Source organism: Lipotes vexillifer, unplaced genomic scaffold, assembly GCF_000442215.2.
Source record: "Lipotes vexillifer unplaced genomic scaffold, Lipotes_vexillifer_v1.1 scaffold916, whole genome shotgun sequence".
Classification (NCBI taxonomy): Eukaryota; Metazoa; Chordata; class Mammalia; order Artiodactyla; family Lipotidae; genus Lipotes; species Lipotes vexillifer.
Window position 1 is genome coordinate 2,605,278 of NW_006798383.1, and position 9,280 is coordinate 2,614,557.

General features: G+C 43.6%; 1 pseudogene; it reads right to left on the reverse strand.

Moving 5' to 3' along the window:
* Positions 1–4,784: 4,784 nt before the first annotated feature.
* LOC103070435 (sulfatase-modifying factor 1 pseudogene) lies at positions 4,785–5,895 on the reverse strand (annotated as a pseudogene).
* Positions 5,896–9,280: the final 3,385 nt, after the last annotated feature.

Here is a 9,280-nt window from a genome sequence, read left to right on the forward strand (position 1 = left end):
AACACTCTTTGACATAAATCACAGCAAGATCTTTTTTGATCCACCTCCTAGAGTAATGGAAATAGAAACAAAAATAAACAAAGGGGGCTTCCTGATGGCGCAGTGGTTGAGAGTCCGCCTGCCAATGCAGGGGACACAGGTTCATGCCCTGGTCCGGGAAGATCCCACATGCCACAGAGCGGCTGGACCCGTGAGCCATGGCCGCTGGGCCTGTGCGTCCAGAGCCTGTGCTCCGCAATGGGAGAGGCCACAACAGTGAGAGGCCCGCATACCGCAAAAAAAAATATATATATATAAATAAAAAAATAAACAAATGCGACTTAATGAAACTTCAAAGCTTTTGCACAGCAAAGGAAACCATAAGCAAGACGAAAAGACAACCCTCAGAATGGGAGAAAATATTTGCAAATGAGTCAATGGACGAAGGATTAATCTCCAAAATATATAAACAGCTCATGCAGCTCAATATTAAAAAAACAAACAGGCTTCCTGATGGCGCAGTGGTTGAGAGTCCGCCTGCCAATGCAGGGGACACAGGTTCATGCCCTGGTCCGGGAAGATCCCACATGCCACAGAGCGGCTGGACCCGTGAGCCATGGCCGCTGGGCCTGTGCGTCCAGAGCCTGTGCTCCGCAATGGGAGAGGCCACAACAGTGAGAGGCCCGCATACCGCAAAAAAAAATATATATATATAAATAAAAAAATAAACAAATGCGACTTAATGAAACTTCAAAGCTTTTGCACAGCAAAGGAAACCATAAGCAAGACGAAAAGACAACCCTCAGAATGGGAGAAAATATTTGCAAATGAGTCAATGGACGAAGGATTAATCTCCAAAATATATAAACAGCTCATGCAGCTCAATATTAAAAAAACAAACAACCCAAAAATGGGCACGAGACCTAAATAGACGTTTCTCTAAAGAAGACATACAGATGGCCAAGAAGCACATGAAAAGCTGCTCAACATCACTAATTATTAGAGAAATGCAAATCAAAACTGCAATGAGTTATCACCTCATACCAGTTAGAATGGGGATCATCAGAAAATCTACAGACAACAAATGCTGGAGAGGGTGTGGAGAAAAGGGAAGCCTCTTGCACTGTTGGTGGGAATGTAAATTGATACAGCCACTATGGAGAACATTATGTAGTTTCCTTAAAAAACTAAAAATAGCACTACCATATGACCTAGCAAACCCACTGCTGGACATATACCTTGAGAAAACCATAATTCAAAAACAGTCATGTACCACAATGTTCATTGAAGCTCTATTTACAATAGCCAGGACATGGAAGCAACCTAAGTGTCCATTGACAGATGAATGGATAAAGAAGATGTGGCACGTATATACAATGGAATATTACTCAACCATAAAAAGAAACGAAATTAAGCTATTTGTAGTGAGGTGGATGGACCTAGAGTCTGTCATACAGAGTGAATAAGTCAGAAAAATAAAAACAAATACCGTATGCTAACACATATATATGGCATGTAAAAAAAAAAAAAAGGTTCTGAAGAACCTAGGGGCAGGACAGGAATAAAGATGCAGATGTAGAGAATGGACTTGAGGACACAGGAAGGGAGAAGGGTAAGCTGGGACGAACTGAGAGAGTGGCATGGACATATATACACTACCAAATGTAAAATACATAGCTAGTGGGAAGGAGCCACATAGCACAGGGAGATCAGCTCAGTGCTTTGTGACCACCTAGAGGGGTGGGATAGAGAGGGAGGGAGGGAGATGCAAGAGGGAGGAGATATGGGGATATATGTATATGTATAGCTGATTCATTTTGTTATAAAGCAGAAACTAACACACCATCGTAAAGCAATTATACTCCAATAAAGATGTTAAAGAAAAAAAAATAAGACACATGTACCCCAAAGTTCATTGCAGCACTATTTACAATATCCAGGTCATAGAAGCAACCAAAATGCCCATCGACAGATGAATGGATAAAGACGAAGTGGTACATATATACAATGGAATATTACTCAGCCATAAAAAGGAATGAAATTGGGTCATTTGTAGAGACGTGGATGGATCTAGAGACTGTCATACAGAATGAAGTAAGTCAGAAAGAGCAAAACAAATATCATATATTAACGCATATATGTGGAACCTAGAAAAATGGTACAGATGAACCAGTTTGCAGGGCAGAAATAGAGACACAGATGTAGAGAACAAATGTATGGACCCCAAGGGGGGAAAGTGGGGGTGGTGGGGTGGTGGTGAGATGAATTGGGAGATTGGGATTCACATATATACACTAATATGTATAAAATAGATAAGTAATAAGAACCTGCTCTATAAAAAATATAAATTTTAAATGATAAAAAAATAAAGGAGAGAGAGGAGTCCAAGATGACCCCTAGATTTAAGCCTAGGTGTGCAACTTGTGCAGCCACACAGGGCCCCACACTTAGAAGCGCCCTGCATTTGGTTGAGGTTCTGCTGCCGCCATCTTGACATTCTTAATAATTTTTGAACAAGGGGCTTGACATTTTTATTTTGCACCGAGCCCTGCAAATTATGTAGCCAATCCTGCCTAGGAACCTAGAGCCCGGTGGTGATTTTAATGGAAATAAGTCAGCAAAATGAACAGGCAGGTCTGGGTAAAAGATGAGCTGGGTTTCTACACCTGAGTGTGAGCTGTCTGTAACTCAAGTCACCAAGTGGAGAAGTCCAATGGGCAGCTGCAAATGTGAGCAAGAATAGAGAAGACAGGTCAATATAGAAGATAAGTAATGTGGGGTCATCCAAGTAGAAGTAACAGGTAAAGCCCTAAGAGGTAATTAGATAGCCAGGAAAGAGAGTATAGAGTGAGGGAGAAAGAGATGGGACAGGACTTTAAGAAACAACAGCATTGGGACTTCCCTGGTGGTCTAGTGGTTAAGACTCCGTGCTCCCAATGCAGGGGGCAGGGGTTTGATCCCTGGTCAGGAACCTAGATCCTACATACCACCACTAAAAGATCCTGCATGCCACAACTAAAAGATCCCACATACTGCAACGAAGAACCTGCATGCTGCAATTAAGACCCAGAACAGCCAAATAAATAAATAAATATTTTTTAAAAAAGAAAGAAAGAAACAACATCATTAAAGAAGTGAGAAGTATGAGAAGAAGCAGCAGTAAAGGCACAGCAGAAATCCAGAAGCCAAACCAAGTCAGCAAAAATACTGGGGAAAGGAGATGAATCTGATAGGGACATGCAGGACCTTAGAGTAGGGAAGGTAGAAGCAGAGAAGCCAATTCGTGACAGAACACATGGCAAAGACTGAAATCCAAGGAATTTCAATACATTCATTTTAGTTTTGAACATTTACTGATTATAAAAATAACATAAAAATCACCCATTATTTCACTATTCAGACAAACTCTATTAGCATTTTGGTGCATTTCCTTCCAATACTGGTTCTCAACATAGTTTTCTTCCATATTTTTTCTCTACAAAAAGTTTACAAATATTCTTTCCATCTACATTTCTTCCACCAATTTGAGACCATATTACACGTACATTCTATATCCTACATTTTTTTACTTAACATTATATCTGATCATTTCCTATACTAAAAGCATAATTCTCTGGGTTCATAGCATTAAAAAATGTTATGAGATCAATTTTAAAATATCATGGAAAAAAACCTTAAATGCTTCTAATTCTTTCCTATAATCTCACCCATCCCATCAAATGATTTCATATTTTAGTGTTTCTTTTTGACTTCAATCTTTATGGACATCATCACTTTTAGATAACTAAGGTAATAGGATAGATAGTTCTTTTTTAAAATTTTTTTCTTATTTAGCAGATACCAGTTTATTTAACATAGTGCATGATCCAAATCATCTGACACTCCACAGCCAATAAGATTTCCTGCTTCCCTATTACAAAACATTGGATACCTTGAAAACAGTTAATTCAAGGTTCTTGTTACTTTTCTCCTACATCTGGAATTAAACACGTTTCTCCATGTAGCACACATTTCACATTCACCAAAGGCTTTGGGGACGGGGGAAATGGGGCTTGTAACTGCCCCCCTGAACCACAGGCATTTAATGTTAAAGGATAAAGCACAGTAGAGTCACCCCGCAGACATTCCTGTGTGTTCAGATTGCTGAACTTGAGCATACCATCACTCACCCAAGTGGGATTCATCATAACAATGTAAAAGACATTGATTTCTTTGACAAAAAGAAATGCAGTATGAATATAAAGACTCATCACCACCACCACCCCCATCCTTTTCTGAAAATAATACATAAGAGAACAGTTATTGTACATGGTATCATCCAAGGTTCACACATGGAAAAAAATAGGTAAAAAATAATCAGTCATAAATTCTCACTATGAAATCACAACAGAATCTGATATATTCAGAGAATCTGTGAGCGGGAGAAAGCCTCAGAAATCGTGTTATGTATCCCTTCACTGGACAGATGAGGTCACTGAGGCCCAGGAAGGTCAAGTGTGGGACACTGGGGTCTAACAGCAGGGGGAGAAGGCAGGCCTCCCGAAGCCTAGCTCAGGGTGCCCTCCACTTCCTTCCTCTTTTAAAAACTCTCAAAGGTAACGTGAAATACACCACAAGATAAACCACACACGCTGATGCAAGTCAGCGATTTGGTCTGGCAAAGGCGTTCTTTTGGCCATCGGGCAGGCATGTAACTAACCCACCTCGGGGCGGGAATTCTTCACACGAGATTGTTCAGCGTTCTGATGGAAGCCGTGTGCAGGTTACACACGACTTCTCGGATTCGGGAAGGCTCTTCTTGGCTCTTAGCCGGTGGTGGGCAGGAGGTCGGCTGCACAGCGGAATCTCGGATTCGAAGCGGAGCTGTCGGGTGTGTTCTGGCTTCGAGCAGCACAGCGACACCTATAGGCAGTAGGATTTATGGCGCACGTAGGATCCACCTTTCTTCAACCGGTCTTTCCCAGAAGGGGAAAGCCTTTTAGGTTAATCGTTTCTTCAACAGAATGGTGAACGGTCCACCAGTCTGAAGTCCACTCTCAGGCGTCCCTACTATATTGCATAAGCCATAACCATTGGGAGGAAAGGCGTCAACAGGCGCGATTCCTCGGAAAGCCGTCCGCTCTGGTGTTGGTCACAGGAAACTCACCCTGCCAAAAGTTGGTATAATGTTGGCTTTTCGGCTGCAGTTTGTTGCCTCAGGGGAAAAGTCTGTTTTGCAGGCCTCGTCGACAGCTGTATTCTCACTCAGCTTCCATGGGCAACCGCTTCCCCATCCACGTGCAGTAGGAGACGTGACGATCTGGCCCGTGTAGAACAGTAGAGTCGGGCCCTTCTGGGTGTCTCCAGTTAGTGCCTTTAACAGGTAACCACTAGGGAGCAGCTGCAACTACCTGTTGGATATTAGACTTCATTTGCTCACTCAACATTTCTTCAAAGACAAAGGAGTCACCGAACTTCTCAGCCTCTGTCAGATAGCCATCTGAGTTCACAAATTCTCAAATTCAGCATTACTGACTTCATAGGCATCCATGTAAAAGACATCAATAGCAACTCTCCTCGCAAGTGCTTCCCCATCCTACTTTATCTGAGGATCATTGGTGCCCACTGTAAATACTCCGGCAGGGATGGGGATCACCTTGGTGCGTAGGAACGGCGGCTCTCCGGGGAACGAGCCCCGGGCATTCGCCTCCCGGTACGCGGCCGCCGAGCTGCCGTGGGCCCCGGGCCGCTGGGGAGTGCCAGAACCCCAGGAGCCTGCGAGGGAAGCCGCGCCCGCAGCCTCTCCCCGGCCTCTTCGTCCCCCTCCCCCACGCGCGGCCCGGCCCAAGAGCAGCGGCAGAAGGACGAGCTAGATACAGTTTTAAATATTGTTTTTCTTTCACGTTATTTTACAAACATGGTTTCACGTTTCTCCATGTTCTGGTAGCTGCAAGCTGTTTTGTAATCTTAGTATGTAGTATAGTATTTAATAATTTAAGCACTCATTAGTGGATTGTTGCAGCCCTTTTAAGTCCCAATGACATATTTTAGTACACATAGATATTTTTTTCTTTTGTTCTATTTCACTGGGTTTTAAATTCCTAGGTGAGAGACTGGGTCAAAGCAAACTAGCTGGCTCTTGCTAAGTGTGACCTAAGTGTGCCTCTCGAAGGATTATGGCAGTTTACCTGGCCACTAGCCAGGTGTGAATGTATCTGTTGTTACCCAAAGCTTGGACCAGCACTGGGTATTTAATTTTTGCTCTGTTTAATGGCTGTTAATTGGAACCACACTATGCTTACAGTCTTTAATTTGCAGTTCCCTAATTACTAAGGAATTGAGTCTTTTTTTAAATACACATGTTTATTGTTTGTTTTTCCTCTTAGGTGCCTACTCAATTCAAAGCAACAGACATATTTTGAGTGCCCACTCTGTGCCAAGAGCTGTGTGCATCCCTCAGAGGGGGAGTAACCTAACAAAACCGACCCTTTGAGATAGGGTGTGGGAGCCAGGATAGTATAGGAAATATATGGTTAACTGTACTCCCTTGGTAGAAGCACAATCCTGGAAGGCTGTTTGGGCAAAGGCCTGTGGGTGGAAGACAAAGAAGAGAAAGGTTGACCCTGTCTGAAAAAGATTAGGCTTTTGCAGGGTAAGTGACTTCAGAGCTAGGGCGGAACAATAAGATTTGTCCAGGTGAGAAAATGATGTGTGGGGAGAGGGAACAATACGGAGAGAGGTAAAGGAGCTGAAAAGTCTGAAAATATGGTGCTGTGTTATGGGGTTGCAACTCTTCCATTAAAATGTGGAACCCTGGGGCTGAAAGATGGTGGGACATTGGCTATAAAGAAAGAGTCAGGGCTAACCTCAGGAATCTGACTTTGTCCTGAGGATTTTTTTATTCTTAAAGAAGAATGACATGATCTAATGTATGTTTTAGAAAGACCTTTCTGGTAGCTAATGAGAGGTAGACATATTCCGTGCATTTACGGAGCTCAAAGACTAGTAGGGGAAGCAAGTATTAATCAAGAAATCATAATTATAAATTCTCAATGAACGAAAGAAATGCCATGCTATGAGAGCAATTTATATATAACAGGGGTAGCAGACCAAGTCCAAATGTCAGGGAAGGTTTCCCCTAGGAAATAATTTCTGGAGGTTTTTCTTCTTCCCTTCTTACACACACCCCTCCCTCAAGCCTCACCATTAAACTTCACAGGGAAAGGCAATGTAAAATATCTTTATTTGAGAGAAACCCAGGACTGTGTATACATACTCATATGCATTTGTAAACCTTCCCAAATGATTCACCCTGATATTTCCATGTGTCTAGTCCATAATGTCCTTTCATTGATATTATCTGACTTGTATACTGACCCCAACCTTCTGAGGTAGGCAGGCAAGTATGATTATCTACATTTTATTGAAGAATCTGAGTCTCAGAGAAGTTAGGTAATTTGCCTAAAATTGCATGACTAATGGTATTTGAATCCAGGTCTTGTAACACCTAGGTGGAATTATTTTTTTTTAAGCTGTTTTGTTTTGTTTTTCTTTTTTCAATTAGTAAAGATACCAACAGGTGGCCACACCTATGTTTTTAATTTTTTAAATTTAATTTAATTTTTTTGGCTGTACTGTGCAGCATGCAGGATCTTAGTTCCCCAGCCAGGGATCAAACCTGTGCCCCTTACATTACGAGCACAGAGTCTTAACCACTGGATTGCCAGGGAAGTCCCTAGCTGGTATTATTCTTGCAATGTTCATTCTTTCATTTGTTCATTGATCCATCAAACATGTGCTGGTCACCTGAGTGTCAGGCTATGTGTGAAGCAATCGAGAGCCAGTAAGTTTTTAAGCAGGAAAGCAGCTTGATCCAATTTACGTTTGAGAACCCTCTTTTGGCTGAGAGGGAAAGTGGTGGTTTTCAAAGTATGGTCCGAGACCACATACTGGGTCAGAGGCTCTGGGGTTGGGGCTCAGGAATGCTATGATCAGCCAGGTTTGGGTATTCTTTTTTGATTCAAATGCAATAGAAAGCGCTATATTAGAGAAGGCGGTTGTGCAACCAGTTATGTGACTAAGGTAGTGGCTGTAGTAACCAGGTGAGAAGTGATGAGGAACAGACAAAGGGATGCACTGGAGAGTCATTTAGATAGCATGGGCAGGACTTCTCACTCCACCCTCAGCTCAGACAGTAGCTGAGAAGTGGAGCTGGAATTCCTACCTGGGTCCTCTGGCTACAGAGCCTGTGGGCTTTACTGCACATAGCCATTTATAGCGGCTTTGTGGTTTTAAATATTTTATATTCAATTATCTTAGCATTTGTTTTGCAAATCTCCATCTTATCTCAAACTGCCTTCAAGCCTTGTATTTCTCCCTCACTCTCATAAAGACTAGGAGAGAAATAATTAAGGCCTTAAAAGTTTTAAAATATTTATTTGCTTGGGGCTGGGTATATAGGAAAGGAAAAAGTAGATTTGATTAGATAAGCACAGACTAGGGGTGAACGCAGGACACTGGGAAAGGCACTGCATCTCCTCTTCTATAAATCGCAGGAGTTCTCCAGGAAACCTGAAGACAATAATCCCAGAAGCCCAGAGGGTGACCCCATTCCCTCCCCAGGGTTATTACTGGGTGTCAGGCTGGAGCAGTTCAGGAATTCAGGAAACTGTAAAGAAACCACAACAGCCTCAACAAACATCAACTACCTCCACAATAAAACTCATTATAATTCATCTCCCTCCCACCCACAACTACAGACCTGAGGGAGGCAGACGGGAGGGGTTCTTTGCTGCTCCTTCCCCAGCCTGACCCAGTCTCATCCCAGGCCTCGTTTTCCCAGCGTCTCGGGGAGGTGGGAAACTGACACCCCTATGTCTGGCACCAGAGACGGAGGACACCTCCATTCTCTGCTCACTGCCAGGTAGGTCAGGATTAAAGCAAACTGAGGCCAAAGTTATAGTCGGCAGTGCCAGGGGAAGGCTGGCCTGTCTCGGTAACTAGCAAGGCCACAGTGGCTAAGCCAAGCAGGTGGGAGTGGAAGTGTTGGGGGGAGAAAAAGATGGGAAGGTGGGCGTGGCGAAGGCCAACTGTAGTGCGAGGCTTCTGGGGGAACCTCCTCCATTGAATGACCAATCAGAGAGCTGGCTGCGGCCCAGGGGTGGGACAGGGGCGTATCTTGGTCGGGATTGGATAATGGCCGGGCGCAGGGAGGGGGCCGCGAGCTTCTGAGGCCTGCCGCTTGGCAATTCCGCGTTGTATACCGCAGTGGCGGCGGTGGTGGAAGCCGGCTGGACTGCAGCGCACGTGCCTGGATCTGACG